Source organism: Cibotium barometz, chromosome 20, assembly GCF_041138505.1.
Source record: "Cibotium barometz isolate CiBa-2024 chromosome 20, ASM4113850v1, whole genome shotgun sequence".
In the NCBI taxonomy this organism is placed as follows: Eukaryota; Viridiplantae; Streptophyta; class Polypodiopsida; order Cyatheales; family Cibotiaceae; genus Cibotium; species Cibotium barometz.
The window spans coordinates 47,591,406-47,610,915 of record NC_141065.1 but is presented as its reverse complement, the minus strand read 5'-3'; positions in this window follow the sequence as shown (position 1 = coordinate 47,610,915).

The following is a 19,510-nucleotide window of genomic DNA, read 5'->3' as shown; positions in this document are numbered from 1 at the left end:
GTAACTGAGTTTGATGTTTGGCAACATCTTAGTGAAACAAATGTCTTGGTCAAAATAGCCTTTTGTTTTAGTCAAGTGCTAATTGATAGAAATAGTTATGGACAACTTTTTGTGGCCCTTTTTAGCTTGCCTATGTGGAAAAGGGTCATAGATTTTTGGCTATTTCCTTTATTCATTACCATTAAGAGAAGGATAGATGCTCAAAGTCTAGGTGTCCTTATGTAGCATAGTATTTTTTGTGGCCCTTTTTAGCTTGCCTATGTGGAAAAGGGTCATAGATTTTTGGCTATTTCCTTTATTCATTACCATTAAGAGAAGGATAGATGCTCAAAGTCTAGGTGTCCATTACCTTATGTAGCATAGTATTGCTTATAAGTCTGGCATGTTACACAAAAAGAGGCATGCCACACATGAGGATCCAGGCAAAAGAAACCATTGAGCACACATCCATGCCCTTCTTGGGAATCTACCAAGGTAAAAATGTACATCATCAAAGAGGACCTCTCTAGAACGAAAAGGAAGGCAATGCAGGATTAAAATTTGAAAATCGACCCTTGTATTCAAGGGGAAGGCCTTCTTTGGAAGGTTTTGAGGGCTATTTTTTTTCTGAAGACTTTGAATTTGTCATGCGGTATCTACTTGAATACAAATAGAATAGAGAAACCATATCATATTAGTATGATGTGGTTTCTCTATTCTAGTCACGTGGTATCTACTTGAATACGAATAGAATAGAGAAACCATATCATATTAGTATGATGTGGTTTCTCTATTTTAGTCACGCGGTATCTACTTGAATACGAATAGAATAGAGAAACCATATCATATTAGTATGATGTAGGACAATTTATTCATTAGTTAGCAAATCCCAACCGGTGCTCATATTTGTTGGCCGAGTTATAAAATAAAGAACATATTTTTTGGCAAGATAAAAATAAAGGAAAAAAACTATCAAAACCAATGTTTTGACTACAAAGCGGTCTCTCCTAGCACTGACCATAACTAAAATGCCAATTTTTTGTATTTCCTAGCACTGAGTGTAACCTTCAAATAAGATGGATAGAAAAAACATATATGATAGTACATTAGCATAACAAAGCTGGATTATATTTTTAAGGCACTGAAGGAAAAAATAGACACACGACTTCCACAGGAATTGAACCCTAAGCAAGGTGTCCAAAGGAGAATACCTTGACCACTACGCCGACTCCCTTGCAAGATAACTCTAATGAGAATTACATTACAAACCATTAAAAGGCGATGGAAGCTATTTTGATGGCAAGGTGTTGAAGCTAATAGAGGGTGGGATTCCTGTGGGAGAACGACGAACAGTCTTATTACTTTCAATGTTTTGGAAGTCTATAAAGCCACCACTGTACATATACATGCGGTTAGCATGTATACTCGCACCGTAGTCGTAGCGTTGATGCTTAGTGGAGCTGGCAGTGGTAGAGAAGGAGGCAATTGCGCGCTTCAAAATACTCGTTTCCATTTTTACCGAAATTCTCCACAAACGAATAAAGGCCCATGAGCAAGGCTCCCCCCGTCTTGGACTTGTCCCATTGCGCTATCAGCTTCCATGAGCCCAACTCTGGTGCATAGAAATAAGCAGTGAAGATTGTATGGTCACCTGCAGCAACTGCATTCACAAGTAGTCTGTAAATCATCTTCTGTAAGTCGTCTATGTCTTCCACATGAATCTCCAGTAGCTCTGCCCTCCAGAGCCTTCATTCCCAAAGCTGCCAGTGTACACATCACTTCCCTTCTTTATAAGCGTCACAGCATACTCTTTAGGAATTGCACTAGGATCGTCCATTTTATAATTGCTCCAGATTGAGAACAACACCCTTCTTTCTGTTGCAGAGTTTACCTATATATGCACAGACAAATTCCCATATTGAACAGCCAAAATTCGCACTTCAAAAACATCATGAGCTTCAGAAGGCGACGCACCGCGCATACCTACGTAGGTGTGGATGTGCTCCAGATGGGGGGACCGCGGTTCCCTGCCCTCAATCGCACCTAGATACGTAAAATGAGCTTCTGCAGAGCAGCAGAGGCAGGTAGGTGGATGTGCTCCAGATGGGGGGACCGCGGTTCCCTGCCCTCAACCGCACCTAGATACGTAAAATGAGCTTCTCAGGCAGAGGCACCACATACCTAGGTAGGTGCAGTTGGGGGTAGGGGGCCTCCGGCCCCGATGGGGGGCCCCTATCTAGGTGGTGCGATGGGGGGCGGACCCCCAACCACACCTATGTGGTGACTTCTCTACAGAAGCTCATGATGTTGAACACTATCAGGAAAAACGTAGGGGAAAATGTGCAGTGTACAGACACATATTACAAGAACTTTTAGACAATTTTCCACCATAATTCTTACTTCGCGGAGGGCCGCTGCCCCCCACCGCACCTAGCTAGGTATGGGATGCCTCTTCTAGAGGAGCTCATGATGTTCAACACTATCATGAGGGACATATAAGGGAAAGGGGGCCTCTTTCACACAAGGAAAAATGTGCAAAACTTCATGTGATATATATATAGAGGCATCAGGCAATTCTCTATATGCAATTTACCTGGATGCCGAAGTAGCTGTCGGCAAAGCCATTGCTCATGTAATAAGAATTCAAGGGATCCACGCCTTGAGGAACAGAGAACTCGTTGTAGAACCAGGCCACGTTAGCCACAGGGGCGTCGGCCTTGTGCCAAAGGTGGGTGGAAGGAGCGCTGCGGAAGTCGCTCTGGTTGAACATGAGGCCTGCAGCGGCGGGCCCAGAGAGCAGTAGGGCCTGCACGTCAGGCAAGTAAGCCCCGTTTTTGGTGACGGCCCTGATCTCCAGGAAGTGATACTGGCCTGCGATGTCCACGTGGAAGGAGCCGGCGTGGATGTTTGCGAAGGTGTTGGCGTTGCTGGGCGCCTTCGCCCTCACGGCCACTGTCAGCTCTCCGGTCACCACCGGGCAGAAGAGGACACGTGTAAAACCCTGTGTGTCCGTCCATGCCCCCAGCCCGGACTTGGAGATGCTGCCCTATTGGTATTTGGCATACTAGGTAGCTTGCGCACTCTCTCTCTTTTCTCTCTATCTCTCTCTCTCTCTGTCGATGGCGAACCACACGGTGACGGTTTTCAACAACGGGTATGTGTACCCGGAGGAGAAGGGGAACGGGTATGGCAGCATCTCCGGGGCGTGGACGGACACACAGGGCTTTACAGTGTCTTCCTCTGCCCGGTGGTGACCGGAGAGCTGATGGTGGCCGTGAGGGCGAAGGCGCCAGGCAACGCCAACACCCTCCCCCTCCTGCTAGACGGCGCTCATGACGTGAACGTTCCCCTCTCCTCCTCCTCCTTCGCAAACATCCACGCCGGCTCCTTCCACGTGGACGTCGACTTAGGGCCATCACCAAAAACGGACGTGGAGGCCCTACTCCTCCTGTGTGTGTATATATATATATATAGATATAGACATATATACATATATATATATATATATATATATATAGAGAGAGAGAGAGAGAGAGAGAGAGAGAGAGAGAGAGAGAATAGGTCTATGATAGAAGAAAAAAATCGAGCTAAATTTCTATGTTATAGATAGTAGTAGAAGGTACTCCAAAAACTCATGTGACTTGGTACGATCCCATAGAACACACATGTAGAAAGTATGCTTAAGTTTGGAAACTATTGTAGTAAGGTAGGTGTATGCTTACATACATAGCTCTAAACCAATAACAAGCCTCCAATGGTTTTTCTTTAAGTACAAGGCCTTATAGCTCTAAAAATAATCATTTAAATCAAAATTCATGGCCAATATATTACACCATCATTTTTAAAAGAAAACTAATTATTTAGTACAAAGATTCCCAAGGAGGGGAAATAAAACTTTGCAAAAATGAAAGGTTGTTTCAAAAGAAGATTGGAGAAATGTCTAGAGAGTTCCAAGGCCTCTATATAAAGAGAAGGAAAACCTATGGTGGGTGAGAGTAAACATTTCTATGTGTATAGGTAAGAGAGGTTCCCTTTTCTATTATTTGACTTTAAAATGCAAAAAGCCTTTAGCTTTTCATCCAAAGGCTACACCTCAATAGTCATACAATATGAGAAACTTGGAGAAAGATGAGATTCACAAAAACTACTTGCATAGAAATTTAGGATATAATTTTTAAAAATATTTATGGAAGCGGATTTTTAAAATCCTTTTCCATGGAGTAGCTATAAATTCTACGCCATTATATAAATATATATTAAATGAGTCAGTCTCATTTTCATGGCAAACCAATGTTTTGAATACTAAATATAAATGGCCATTTTATGCACATGCTAAGAAATTGCCTCAAAATTTTTGCAATAGAAGACCCAAACGTTGTTTTTACTTAATTTTTTTGAAAAATGAAGGTGTGCTTTTTAGGTGAAAGTATAAGTGAGAGTACAAAGTATTTTGAAAGATTCCTAAGCTATAAAATGAGGCTACGCTCATTCTCTATAAGAGAGAGGAGAGAGAGGAGAGAGAGAGAGAGAAGGAGGCAAAAGTGAGGAGAGAGAGTAGAGAATAGCCTTAGACTATGCGTAGCTTTAATTTATGCCAATGGCGTGGCATAAATTAAAGTAAAGCACAATACGATGGTTTGAATAGAGCATACATACTTTGAAAACATTTACTTTAGGTCAATTCATCTTAGAGCTGACGGAGGTAAAAAATTCCATTAAGAATTATCCACGAGTTAAGCTTCTCTAGAAAAAGCTAGGTTGTATCTGAGTCTTACGTTTCTTGAATAATACAAATCCTCTCGTTTTGATTTTTATTTTATTTTTAAAATTTCGAGAATTTTGACAATTTTAAAACCTTTACTAGAACTCCAAGTCCAAAATATATCTTGCAATCCAAAAAAATCTTAACTGTTTTTATAGGGTAAGACCTAGTTAGATGAATAATTAGACCCCTCAAGAGAGTTCTTACTACAATATCTCACAACAACAAATCTAAAAACTTGCTAAATTAACATGATATAAAACTGCCCAAGGACGCAACACTAGAACATGGCCATACATTAGATACACCAAGCTACACATGGATAAGAGGAAGAATAAGCCTAAATGATCCTCTCTAAATAAAGTTTCTCCCTTTATTTTCTGTAAATAAAGACTCCCCTTTATTCAGTGTCAAAGATAAAAGTGTCATTTTTACACACATGGCAAGTGCGAGAATGACATTTTGCTCAATTCTACAGCGTTAAAAGAGGGGGGGAGCTTGGGAGGCATTCGGCATACTAGGCAGCTCGCTTCTCGCTCTCTCTCTCTCTCTCTCTCTCTCTCTCTCTCTCTCTCTCTCTCTCTCTCGATGGCGAGCCACATTGTCTGCACCACTGTCTAGACCGAGGCGGTCACCGGCGCGGCTAGGTGACCGCTCATGCTGGGGCCCGTGGGGTGCCACGTGCATAGGCACCCCGAAATCTACCTAGAGCCTACCAATAGCACCTCATCCCCCTGTTAACCCAATAGAATTTACCCACGTGTGAAAAAATGTTATTTTCGCACTTGTCATGTCTATAAAAATGTCATTTTTAGTTCACAAGCACGCATAGACGAGTTGGTAGAAAGGTTGGGTCTCATTGCGAGAATCCGAGTTCGATGCCATCAGGGTGCGTGACACAAATGATGTTAACTTAGCAACTTTTTATATTTGTTGTGAGATATTGTAGTAAAAAGTCTTTTGAGGGGCCTAATTATTTCTATTTTACGCTATAAAAGCAGTTGAGATATTTTACGCTATAAAAACAGTTAAGAATTTTTTGGATTACAAGATATATTTTAGACTTGGAGTTCTAGTAAAAGTTTTAAAAGTCAAACTATTGCCAAAATTCTAGTAAAAGTTTTTTTTTTAAAATCGGAACGAGAGGATTTGTATTATTCAAGAAACATAAGACTCAGATACAACATAGCTTTTCCGAGAGAACTTTTCCCAGAGAAGCTTAACTCATAGATAATTCTGAATGGAATTTCTAACCTCTGTCAGCTCTAAGACGAATTGAGCTAACATAAAAGTTTTAAAAGTATGTATGCTCTATTCAAACCATCGTACTATGCATTACTTTAATTTATGCCACGTGAGTGGCATAAATTAAAGTAACGCATAGTCTAAGGCTACTCTCTCTCTCTTTCTCTCCTCTCTTTACCCTCCTCCTCTCTCTCTCTTCTCTCTTCTCTCTCTTATAGAATGAGCGAAGCCTCAATTTATAGCTCAGGAATCTTTCAAAATAGAAATAATCCACAAAACGAAACCATCCCACTTTCTACTCTCACTTATACTTTCACCTAAAAAGCACTTTTCAAAATTTGTAAGTAAAAACAACATTTGGGTCTTCTATTGCCAAAATTTTGAGACAATTTCTTAGCATGTGCGTAAAATGGCCATTTATATTTAGTATTCAAAACATTGGTTTGCCATGAAAATGAGATTGACTTATTTAGCATATAATTATATTTAGTAATTCCTGGGCTTTGCCATTGGCGTATCTCACAGATCTTCCTTCGTGAGGCTTGCCCTTGCACTCCTTTGCAATTACTCTCTCGTTGATCTGCTTCCCTTCTCTCATTGGCTCTTGCTCCTAACTCCATTTGCATCTTTCTCTGTATAGGAGCTCTTCTTTCTCCTTCTCAAGCTGGTGGATCCTTGCATCAGATTCCATCTTTTGATAGCTCAATGAGTGGGCCTCCTGCTCCTTCTCCCTTACTTGCTCCGCTAGAGTCTTTGTGAGCTCTTCCACTTCCTCGGTATTTTTAAGGAGCTGAGCATTCGCTTCAGCCTGGGCCACTACTCGCTAGAGTTTCGGTAGCATTTCTTCAATGCCCTTTACATCAGCAGGCTAGTCGGCTCTCCAATTCTTCTTTGCCCTTGAGTAGGAACTCGTTCTCCGAGGTCCTATTTGCATATTGCACCTTTAGAGTGTTGTGGTCTTTTATAAAATCTTCCTTGCTCTTCCTTGTGGCCTCCACTTCTTCTTGTAGGGCTGAAATTCTGTTCCTTGACTTGGCAAGTTCCTCTCTCATTCTTCTGAAGAGCGGGTCTACTATCCCGGAATGCATAGTGTTCTTGCATCTTCCACAGCTCCTTAGGATTGCTGGGTGGCCAAACTATCGCTGATTCCTTGCGGGCTCATCCACCTCTTGGTGACATGTTCCTCATAGATTTCTTCAAGGAGACGAGCACTTTCTCCTACTGTGCCACTAGTATCCGGCTTGGATCATCGAACACCCAGTTTTTAGCACCCAAAAAGGACGTAAGGTCATAAATGATATTAGTGTCAAATCCACTCCCCGTAAGGTTTGCACTTGTTCCCTCACTAGCACGCCTAGCGTCCTCTTCCGCCTGCCCTCTCAGCCTCCTCCATCTGGAATCTTTCCACCTCTTTCCCATCTTTTCCTCTCAGATTCAGCAGCTTTCCCTTGATCCATCAGGCCCTTCAACTTCTCCTCCATATCCTCTGTTACCTTCTCCATTCCTTATTGTACCACTTGCTCTCCCTCTTTTTACCTTCTTCCTCAATTTGGGGTTTTGAGAGGCCCATTAGTTCTCCCAACTCCAGAGCTCCGTATGGGTCAAATTCCCAGTCTCTCTGCTGGCAATGCTGTATGTACTTAGTGAAGCATTCTGGGGGTATCTTCTTCTTTCCCTTGGTGATGGCTTCAAATATCTTCTTGTAGAAATATTTGGCCCAATCATAAACTGCATTCGGCTTATGCACCATGCTGACGTGGCTGAGGTTAGCTAGGTATCTGCACTCCGGCATGACATGATCAAACTTGCATGCCAAGGAGGCAAGGCCGGGAAGCAGGTACTTTGCCTTGGCTTCCACAGAGAAGGTCTTTCTCTTCAGCTTGTCGGTGGTGATTGGGAGATTGAAAGTGTTCTGCACCGCATCCAAGGACAGCATGATCTTGTGCGATTGGTTGTCGATCACAACTTTTTTGGCCTTCATGTCCTTGTTGAAGGTATGGAAGAAAGTGGCTACATTGTCCATATCCAGCGGACATGGGAAGTTCTCCACCATGTTGTCAAGGCTGAGCGCGCATAGCTTGCTCTCATCACTTCGTGTTGCTTGAGGAGGTTGAGGCACCCAATGGAGTAGACCTCCACGTGATACTTTGTACCGCCACTCTCCACGACAGCATGAAAGTGCCATGCACATTCTCGAGCATTTGCTCAGTCAAATAGCTTGGCTCCGGTGGTGGTGCTCCCTTCCTCTTTCCTTCGGAGCTAGTGGCTTCCTCCTCCATAGCTCCCCTTCCTTGCTAGAGTGAGGGTGTGTTGACGAGAATGAATGTCACTAGCTCTTGTGCTTGTGCGGCTATGGTGAGAAGCTTGTGAGCTCGGTGATGATGATGATGATGATGATGAAGCATGAGAAAACGTGAGATGATCGTGAGCACATTGCGTGTATGATACTTGCAAACATGAGTGTGTGTGTATGATGAAAACGTTCTTGGGTGCACAGAAAATATGCAAGAACTTGGCCACTTTGCTTGAATTTTTGTGTTATGAGCTCCCAGGTTTGTTTTTATAGTTAGCTGCCTCAAACTTACGCGTAAGTTCCAGAAGTTGTGCGCAAATCCCCTGTCAATTTGCAAAATGACCATTATTATCGTTACCATGTCATGATTTATGCCACCAACCATAGGCCATTTAGCGATTGATGATTGGATTTTGGTTTAGTGAATCAAACGTGTAATTTCGGAAGTTACATGCAGCTTTCACACCTCAAGATTGTCCTCTATGACATTGGTAACATGTCTACTAGCTTGACTTTCTTACTCAAAAGTTGCCATCACACCACAATCAAATGTGAACTTTCTTTTAGAATCCACATGCTCCATGCAAAAGTGCCTTCCCTCTGACCATATTTCATTATATAGTTTGTATTAACATAATGACCCAAATTTTCCCTAATGATTTCACGAAACTAACTTTCACGGAATTCCACTTCACGAGTTTACCCCATCTCACGGGATTACTCTTCACGGCCTGCACTTTCATGGAATTTCATTTCATAGAATTATCCCATTTCACGAAACTAACTTTCACGGAATTCCACTTCACGAGTTTACCCCATCGCACGCGATTAACCTTCACGGCCTGCACTTTCACAGAATTCCATTTCACGAAATTACCCCATTTCATGAAACTAACTTTCACGGAATTCTACTTCACAGGTTTATCCCATCTCACGGGATGCATTAAACAAGGTATACATGAGACAGAGATGAAGAATGTACTTACTTGAGGGTCACGTCCTCTTGTATGCTCTTCTCTTGTGATTATCTCTCCATTTTTTGATGCCATTAATATTTACATAGGAAGCCATTCTATATTGATCACATTTGGTAGAGGCTCCAAGATGGGCTGGAATGACAAGTGTCTATTTGCTCTTTTGAAAGCTCTTCTCTCACCCTTTCGTCTATTGATTGCATCCTTGTATCTCCCAATCCACTTCTCCATGATGGGACTATTTAGAATGCAGAATGTATTCACCTTGTGGCGTAATGCTTTATCCAGTCTTCATTGCCTTCCTTTTTCTTGAGGCACATTAGTGATTAGTCGGTTATCCTCCTCATTGCTCCACAATCGTAGCATGGAAGGATGTATGCGAGATATATGTTTTGAGATATACACAAGTGACTCTTGCATCAACCATCCCTCTGCCATGCTTGCTTTTGGCCTTGCTCTTTTTCTCACAAAGTCCTTTAAGGTTTTCATGAACCTTTCAAGAAAAAACATCCATCGAACATGAACAACACCACATAACGCCACTTTATCAACCAAATGTACTACAAGATGTAATTGACTAGTGAGAATTGTTCTAGGAAAGATGTCCTTGATCATACACATTGCCTTAATAGCATTGAGACGAGCCATCTCAATGGATATAAGATCTATCTCCTTTAAGGATATGCACCTACATACATAGCAATCATACGCACTATTTACCAATACATAACTTATGAGCGCATGAGAATACCAAATATGTAATATAACTTAGCTAGTGAATTGAAGAGAAGATTCATACCTCACCAAGCTTCCCATTTTGTAAATAGACTCTCTCACCTTCTTGTGTCCACAACCAACTATAGCAATTGGAAGAATAAACTATGCATAGAAAAAAATAGAAGCTGTTAGTATATGAGCCTACAAATTATGTACCATAAAGAGAAAATGAATAAGCGAATATTTATATACTTATAATATCTTGTGCCAATCATGTGTCTTGAGATAGCATGCAATCATTAGGACATGCCTGTATTTTTGTGAAATCCATACCTAGCATAGAGAGAATTTCATGACAGACACCTCGTGAGTTCAGTAATAGATTTTGAGGGGGAAGAATATTCTTAAGAAGTCTACAACATAACATAAGAAATCATATGTCAAAATATTAGTAAGGAGAATGTATAGAACATGAAACATTTTGTAATTGAGAGAATAGAATGAGGCGGTCTTACTGAAGAAGACTTGTGACACTGTTCTTCTTGTTGTAATCCGCTTTAACTACCCATCTTTGCATCGGAGCTTCCAGACTTGGCTGAAATGGTGGGGAAGCTAGAGACTCCAGCTTGAGATGTAGAACTGGTATGAGCTACTGAAGAGAGCTTGGCGGTTGATAGTTAAGCTGAGGAAGTGGGTGGTGTAGTTTGGACCTTAGTTGGTGGTTGAGGTTGGGTGGCTTGTAAGAGCTTCTTAGGTACCCATCTTGTTGTAGTTGGTTGGGTCAGAGACATTTTGGCAGTCAAAGATTTCGCTTGGCGTCTCGGCCTCCAACGGTTTGCTTGTGCCGTTTTTGCGGGTTTTGAAACACATCTCTGTAGGGATAAGTCCTAGCTTTCCCAATGATTCCCATACTTTATATGATATAACATTAGAATCCGCACCTGAATCTATGGAAGCGGGTTCTATTCTTGACTTCCATTGAGTTAGGAGATCTATTCGTATGTAAAAGGGCTCAATAGTCTCGGTTTCAAGAGGTAGACTCGACTTGATCATCAGGATCCGACCTTGTCTCAAAGTTTAGTGTTCTCAGCTCGTGGCAAAGCTTCTTCCTTAGCCTGTTTCTGCATTAACGCTTCTCGTTACTTTCGTCCCTTTGTTTCATATAGTCTTAGAAGCATTACTTCCATGAGAGGTTGTTCATATTTCTTGATCCGGCTACCATTGATGTAGTTAGCAATTTTCTTTCCTTCAAGAGCTTCAAGTCGGACTGCTTCACTTGATCTAACGTCACTGATCCCAAAAGGACTTTCTGTAGTTAGCCATTTTCTTTCCTTCAGTTTCAAGTCAGACTACTGCACTTGATCTAAGGTCACTGATCCCAAAAGGACTAAATCCATTGATTTTTAGCTTTCTCTTGTGCTTCTTCACAGTGTAGAGCAGGACCAAATCTCCCTTACAAAAATGTCCTATCTTGACATACTGATCATGCCATCGTTTTCATCTGCGTTTCTCAGCATAGATCCCAACTACTACAAGCAGTCGGTCTTCCTCTAGTTTTTCAAGCTCATCCACTCATTCTAATAGCTCATGGCCTATTCATTCCAATTCTTTGGCTACGTGTAAGGTAGGGATCAATAATTCCATAGGCAAAAGAGTGTTTAGTCCACAAACTAAATCAAATGGGGCCGCTCCTATGGCAATCTTGTATACCATCCTATACGCCCATAGAAAGCTATGCAGAGCTCTTCTGTTCATAATCGGTTTGGCTCCCTTCAAGTATGTTTGTAAGTGGTGCACACAAGGTCTTGTTTGTGCTCTTGGCTTGCCCATTTGCTTGTGGGTGATAGTGTGCTGATCGTTTGTGGATCACCATGAATTCCACCAAAAGGAATTCAATCACTTCATTGATGGAAATGCACTCCATGGTCAGTCACAATCTCAATTGGTAGCCCGTAGCATGTGATGACTTGTTTGTACAAGAACTTGGCAGTTGTTCATGCATCGTTCTTGACAGTTGCCTTTGCTTCAGCCCATTTGGTTAGATAGTCAATAGCTACAATGATATACTCTGTATAAGTGTGTCTGGTAAGAGATTTGATCGGCCCTACAAAGTCAATGCCCCATTTTGCAAATGCTCTTGCAGCCATTATGGGTTGCAGAGGCATATTATCGTTCATGACCGAAGGTTTAGTTCTTTGACATTCATCACAACATTTAACGTACTCAGCAGCATCTTGAAGGAGTGTCATCCGCCAAAGACCTGAACATAAGATAAACTTAGCAGCGGCTTTACCAGAGAAATGTCCACCAACAATGCCTGAATGAGCAATGAGTCAATACGTTAAGGCAGTCATGCTCATTGACGTATATTCTGAGTGTTCCATCTCTGCCCCGCTTGTACAGTTGTTGACATATGAGCACATAATTGGCTACCTTAACCTCAATGGATCTTTTTCGATGAGACGGTAAAATTTCATCAGTGTGGCCATGGGTTAGGTATTGCACTACAAATTTTCTCTATGAAGGGTTGGATGCCACTTGATACAAAAGTAGCATACTTGGCTGGCCACGTATGGTGACAAACTTTGCAGTTTTGTACAAACTCCTCAGCATCAACGTAAAGAGTTGGCCAACAAAAGACTTCATACATCGCTCTACTAGGTATATTTTTTCCGCTACCATGGATGTTTCCTGCACTTACGTGCATTGAAGTCAGGATATCGTTATAATCTTTAGGATTGGGACAAAGGCGTAAGATGCCCTCATACCCTAACTGATACAATCATCTTGAAATGATTGTAAGTGGAATGTAGAATTCCAGAGTTGCTATAGCATCCATGGTTAATCCGTGGTGGGTAAAAATGCCTGTATCAAGTAGATCTAGCATAGGCTTAGCCCACTTTGGAACCATTTCCACAAGGAATAATGTAGCATCTGGAATGTCATCTTCTACTCCCATTAGCTCTTCACCTAAGGTTATTCTTGAGAGATGTTCAGCTCTCTGATGAGTTCTTCCCTTTCACTGCTATCGTGCAATCAAACTCAAGAATAATGACAAACCAATGCACAATTCTTCCCATCGTGTAAGGCTTGTTCACTAAGTAGAGGAGAGCTTGATGATAAAGAAAACAAACTTATTTGCCAACAAGTAGTGTCTAAACTTTTTAACTGCATATATCATCGCTAAGCCCTCTCGCTCTGTGGTGGTGTCATTTTTCTCAGAACTATTAAATTGGCGGCTTGCATAAGATATTGGAAAGTCCATGTTCTTTTCACCCGATTGAGCTAAAATGCAGCCAATTGTAAATGCAAATGCATCTATATGCACATGGAAAATGCGGTCTCAATTAGGGGCTCTTAGAATTAGTGCTGACACTAAAGCTTTATTGAGCTTTTCAAAAGCTTCTTCATAGCTCTTGGTCCATTCAGAAATAATCAGAAGTGTGTAAAGTGGTCTGGCGATTTTGATATACATGTAGATGAATCTACGGTAGAAGCCGCAATGCCCCATGAAGATCTGTACTCCCTTAGCATTCAGTGGCCTGGGTAAATCCACTATAGCCTTGATCTTGTCAGCATTTGTGGATATCCACATTCTGGACACAATATGGCCGAGTATTTTGCCTTGCCTAACCATGAACTTGCACTTATATAGATCTAGGCAAATGTGAAATACTCTGCACTTTTCAAAAATTAGCTTCAAGTGCTCTATGTGCTCTTCTTTGTCCACAGAGTGAATGAATAGATCATCCATGAATAATGCAACAAATATGCAGAGATATGCCTTGAAAGCATGGCTCATTAGCCGTTGGAGTATTGCTAGAGCATTGGTCAAGTCAAAACATTGGATTGTACCCAGAAAATCCATCAAGGAAGCTATAAGCCTTCTTGCCCGCTACTCGTTCCAACACATGATTTGTTATTGGAAGCAGGTAGTGATGTCTTACTGTGACTGCGTTCACCTTCTTTAAATTCACGCACACTTAGAGCTTCTCGTTTTGATGGTTTTGCATCTTCCCTCATTTGTATTGTGCATTGGAAAATTTTTGGGTCCAGTCCTTTTCAGATCCTTATAACCACATGCAAAAAATTCTTGATACTCTTTAAGTGTAGAGATCAATAACTGCTCTTCTTCACGAGTTAGACCTGTACCAATCCAAACTGGTCGAGATTCCTCTCCGGGCTCAGCAAGATCAATCTTCTTAGCATCTTTAGGTCCATCATAAGACTCGCCTGGTATTCTGGCTTTTGATGCATTGGTTGTTGCTAAACAATTTTGTGGTCGTGGATGGTGAACTTCTTGAAATTATGAGGGACTTCAGCCTCACTTTCATCAGCTTTTGAATTGTCACTCATCCGCAACCAAGCAGCTTTTAGAACTCTCTTCTGTTATTGTAGCAACACCTTACGTTCAATCTTCGTCATGCTACTTTTAGCAGATAGCATGGTGCTCTTTGAATTCTTTGAATTGGGCTTGGAGCTCTTCTTCTTCTTCTTCGGGTTTGTGTTCGTCTTCTCTTGAAGGTTTCGCACTAGTTGGAAGCTGTAACGCCATTTGACTTCTTCCTTCATGCCACCTTTTGCTCCAATGTAATACAGAAACTCATTTTTGCTAGAGAAGTCCGGAGGCACAAAGTGTTCTTTCTCAATATCCTCTAGTTGCTTATGAATCATTTTAAACTACCTCATGAATGGCCTTCCTAGAATTACCCTGTAGTTCGTGTTCTAGCCAAAATTGACTACAGTAAAAGTAGGTTCGTACTTGGTTCCAGATGATTTGACCATAACGGTTTCCAGTAATCAGATTGGATTTTCTAAGCGTCCATTAACGAGCTATAAATTCATCCTTGTGCGTCGCAGCGTAGATTTTCCCCATGTTTCCCAAATGGATTTTTTTTTTGCTATACTTACTCGTGCCCCACTATCTAATATGGGAACTATAAAGCAATCTTGTTGACCTAAACTCACAGAGTGGTATTTCCCATATCGGCCTCACTGTATTTTCTCACTTTTTTCACTGGAATGGGGTTTTAGAATTTGGCTTTGTTCCACAGGCTTTCCAGTCAAGAGATCTCTTATGTTGAGTCCCTTGTCCCACCCATTTCACTACGTTTACCCAGAGTTCGGGTTTCAGCTTTAGCATTGTTCGGAGTGTGTTAGAGCATCCTCATGTTGAGAGAAATTATGTGGTCCTGCTTCCCATTTTTCCATTAAATCCATAATGGAGAAAGATGGAGACTTCCCTGAAGACGCCATATCATCTGCTCGCTTTTGCACTGCTTTCCACATTTGTTTTGCCAATGCTTCTTCCACTTCCGGGTCCTTGTCACCAAAGTCCACGGTAGTCAATACAACTCTTAACCCCTCTGTTGGTATGTTTGCGTCATCAAAGAGGGAGGTAGAGTGACAGGTTCACTCCCTTTTTCCATGCTCGGTGTGCCTTCACCTCGAGAGGGTTCACTATTAGTAAACCCTCTATATCACGTGCGTTCAATGCCTATTTTAAAAATTCCTTATTTGTAAATTTTTCATAAATAATATATACCCTTTTTCTATTCAACCTGTGAATACCTCCTTTAAATGGTACCCTTCTGTATGTAAAAAATGTATGAAAAAGGGATTTTAAAAATCCCTTCTGTTGAACCCATGTGCTACGCTTACATATTTATGAGTGACCCCCTGAGGCGTTCACGTATGGTTTCCATGACTGGATGCTTTACAGGCAGGCTTTTTCGGAACACGTACGGTGGTCCTTCTAGCGTACTTTGAACTTCCATAATCACTTGCTAGTGGACTGCGAGATTGACTCTCCTCTCTCGGGTTAGGGTATTCTCGAAGTTTCTTAGGAATCTCGATGCTAGCGACTAATCTACTATTTTAGGCTTCTAGGGTAGCACACAATGGCTCATACACTTTATCAACCAACACCGATCCTCCTAAGCTAACTTCTGAAACTGACACTTTCTCTCCATCCTCCCGCAAATCAATTAAAGGCTCTTCCTGGTTTCTTGATTTTTTTTCTTAGTAGACCTTTGGCTCGGTGCTTTCCATCGTATAGAATTGCTAGGGGCTGTTTTGCTCCCTGAGACTTTAAACAAAAAAGCTCCAAATGTCAAACCCTTCATACATAGGCCTTATGAAGGTACCTCCCACAGGATGTGCAAGTATGGGCTCAATCTAACCAGCCAGCCACCGCAAAACCGGCTTCTTCTGTGTAGAACCGGCTTCTGCCAGAATGCTTCTGGAACATGAGAAGGGGCCCCTAGCATAGAATAACCAATATTTTAGCCCCACTAGGCCTTGGCAAAGCTAGAAATTGTAATAAATCAGATATGGCCTCTAAATGCCCTTACCTTTCCCAGACTATTCCTTTTACAAAATCACCAAAAGTCAAGAAACATGTTACTCATCACATTAGGTTTTGTCTACCTATTCCTGCTCCTAATAAAAAGACAAAAATAGAAAAAGAAGAGAGGGTGCAGGAGTGACTCAACCGCTCAATGGATGGGTGAAATGGGTAGCTTCACCAACCAAAGCTCACTCAATCTTCAATGCCCTTAAATCCTACCTACGCCGATGCCCTTGGGATCACACACCCAATGCCTGAGTCTACATAATATATCCAATGGTTTTACAACCGACTATAGTAGAAAGTAGGAAAACCCGATTGGCCCTCAACTAGTGTAGGCTACCGCTCCCCGGCAACGGTGCCAATGGAGAACGGATATTCCCTATCACTATATACAAGGGTAGTAAACTCTACTACACGTATTCACCATGAGGGTTTGAAACCTCTTGTCAATCTTTGGAGCACTTAACTTGGCTATTGCATGGAGGCTTATCCCAAAATGGGAGATGGCACAACCAAGCTTCCTACACCTCTCTACCTACTCTACTCTACTCACACAAAAAGCTACAAGTATTCATGACAAGCATATGCTATGGAATCAACCTCAATGCGAGAATGCCTCTCTCACTCAGTCACTCTACCCAAGCCTTGGATTTGCATCCACAAGCTTCCTTCCCTTAAGCACACGCAAGCCCAACATTCATAGAATGGGAGAAGCAATAATGCTATCCCAGAAGCACTAACTACCTCCCTTCCTACACATTCATGACAGAGCTAGCATGCATTCAACTTCTCATTAGCAAACAAACACAAGATTAAGGCAAACAAGACAACCATTGACTCACTCAAGCCCACAATCCACATTCAAGCTTACAAGCACAAGAAGGAGAGAGGGTTATCTTATGAAAGATAATTGCCTATGTGGTGTCTGACATGAGGCAAAAGGTTTGGATGAGTGCTTGCTTCTCGGCAATGCCGAAAATAACAATAAACCAAATATGGCCTCCAAAGGCCCCTACCTTTGCCTCATGGTTGTGTACCTATTCTTGTAAAACACACAAAATGTCATAGCACATGCATCTCACGTACATGCCTTACAACCACACATGTTTTTTTCTACCTAATCCTACTCCTAAAACATAAATGAAATGCGGATGAAAAGAGGATGCCGGAGTAAACTCCACAACCAAAGAGGTAATTGGAATGGTGACTCCAACCACTCTACTCAACTCTAATTCTTATCCACTCCTAACTTAGCCTATCTACCTGGCGCCCTTGGTTGGGATGAACACCCAATGTCTGTATCGCATCTAGTTCTATCCAATTTTTTTGCAACCAATTGGAGCTTTCTAATAGTAGTAGATCAAGCAAGGCATAGCACTCAACTAGCTTAGGTGTACGCTCCCTGACAACGATGCCAATGGAGAAGCGGTCTTCCCTATCTCATAGCATAATGCTAGTAAGAGCTAGAAAGACTCAATCCATAGTGTATTTCTACACAATGTCAATCCGAGAAGCTCTACTTAGGTAGTGCATAAAGGCTTATCCCTTGCGAGAGAATGCCCATGTAATGCCCACTCTACACTTTCTCTACTCACAGTCTCTACACATCTATGCTTCCCTCAAGTGGGCAATGCAACCTAATGGAGTATGTAACCATGAATCGGCTTACCACTCTCAACAATTGATTGACCCACTCAACCATTCACTAAGCATGCATTAGATTTGCATCCATATTCCTCTATCTTCTCATGCAAGCACTTTAATCTACTTGATGGCTAAGCCTAGAAGCAAGTAGTGATCACACACACACACACACACACACACACACACTCTACTCCTATCTTCACAAAGAGGATAAGTAGAAAACACTCATCATATAGCATGCAAGCGAGCAAGAGATTAATGGGCAAGCATTTCAAGCATGCATTCTTTACTCTACTCAAGCCCACACACACATTTGCCTACTCACACAACAACACAAAGCAACTATAGACGCGCTTGATAGTAGACGCGCAAAATAGCGAGCGCGTCTATAGGCGTTGCTTGAATAAAGAAATTACGAGCGCGTCTAATTGTGCGTTTAATAGCACGTGTATTTGCACGTGTATTGACGCGTCTATTCGCGTGTCTACACTGAGAATCTAACACTGTGTCTATTCGCGCATCTACACTGAGAATCTCACACTACGTCTAACACGCATTTAATAGCGCGTGTATTGACGCGTCTATTCGCGCGTCTACACTGAGAATCTAACACTGCGTCTAACAACGTGTCTATTTACGTGTGTATTAGTGCATCTATTAGTGCGTCTACACTGAGAATTAGACGCGTATTTAGACGCAAAACAGAGAATACAAAAAGTGAGATTTTGGTGTAGGCTGGTAAATGTACATCACTGCTTTCCAAAAATTACCCATGATTACCAAAGCACATAATTTTAACAAAAACATCAATGCTTTTTTGCAAACCCACATATACAAAAATTAAGTGAGGTGAGGAGAATGAGACAATATGTAAAATAGTTTAGCCAATATCAATGATGGGCTACGGTTCAATCTCATCCTCAAATGAGATCAACCCTTGCCAAACTATCTACTTCAAAATCCAAACAAGTATTTAGATCTACAAATACACTCAACCCACTACTACTTGTGCTACTCATGTGCTCATCGAAATCAGCATCACCAATGGTAGGCTCGTCCTCACGATAATGGCCTCAATATCTGTATCTCCTATCTTATGATCATCCTCCTCTCTCTTATCACGGTCATCATCACCTCCATGGCCATGATCATCCTCCATACGCTCCATATTCGTAAATGTACTATACATCACTTTGGAACGTGGCATAATAGGTATGACATCCCACCATCTGTTATTATCCACCATTGGTTGATAGACAACCTAATTCAAACACAAATACAATCATGTTATTTTCCTTGCATCGAAGGTATCAAATATTTAAAAGTGAGTATTTTTATATGTGTGTACGGTACCTGTTCACATTGTTGCGGTAGTACTAGTGTGTCCTTCTTACTTTGCCAAAACTTTGTGGAGTCAATAGTTACAAAGCCACTTGCATGGCGTTTGATCCTCCTCTCTTTTCCTCTCCTTTCTCCTCTCTTTTATCCCCACTTTTTCTCTCTTTTTCTCCTCTCTTTTCCTCTCCTTTCATGGAAATAAGTGA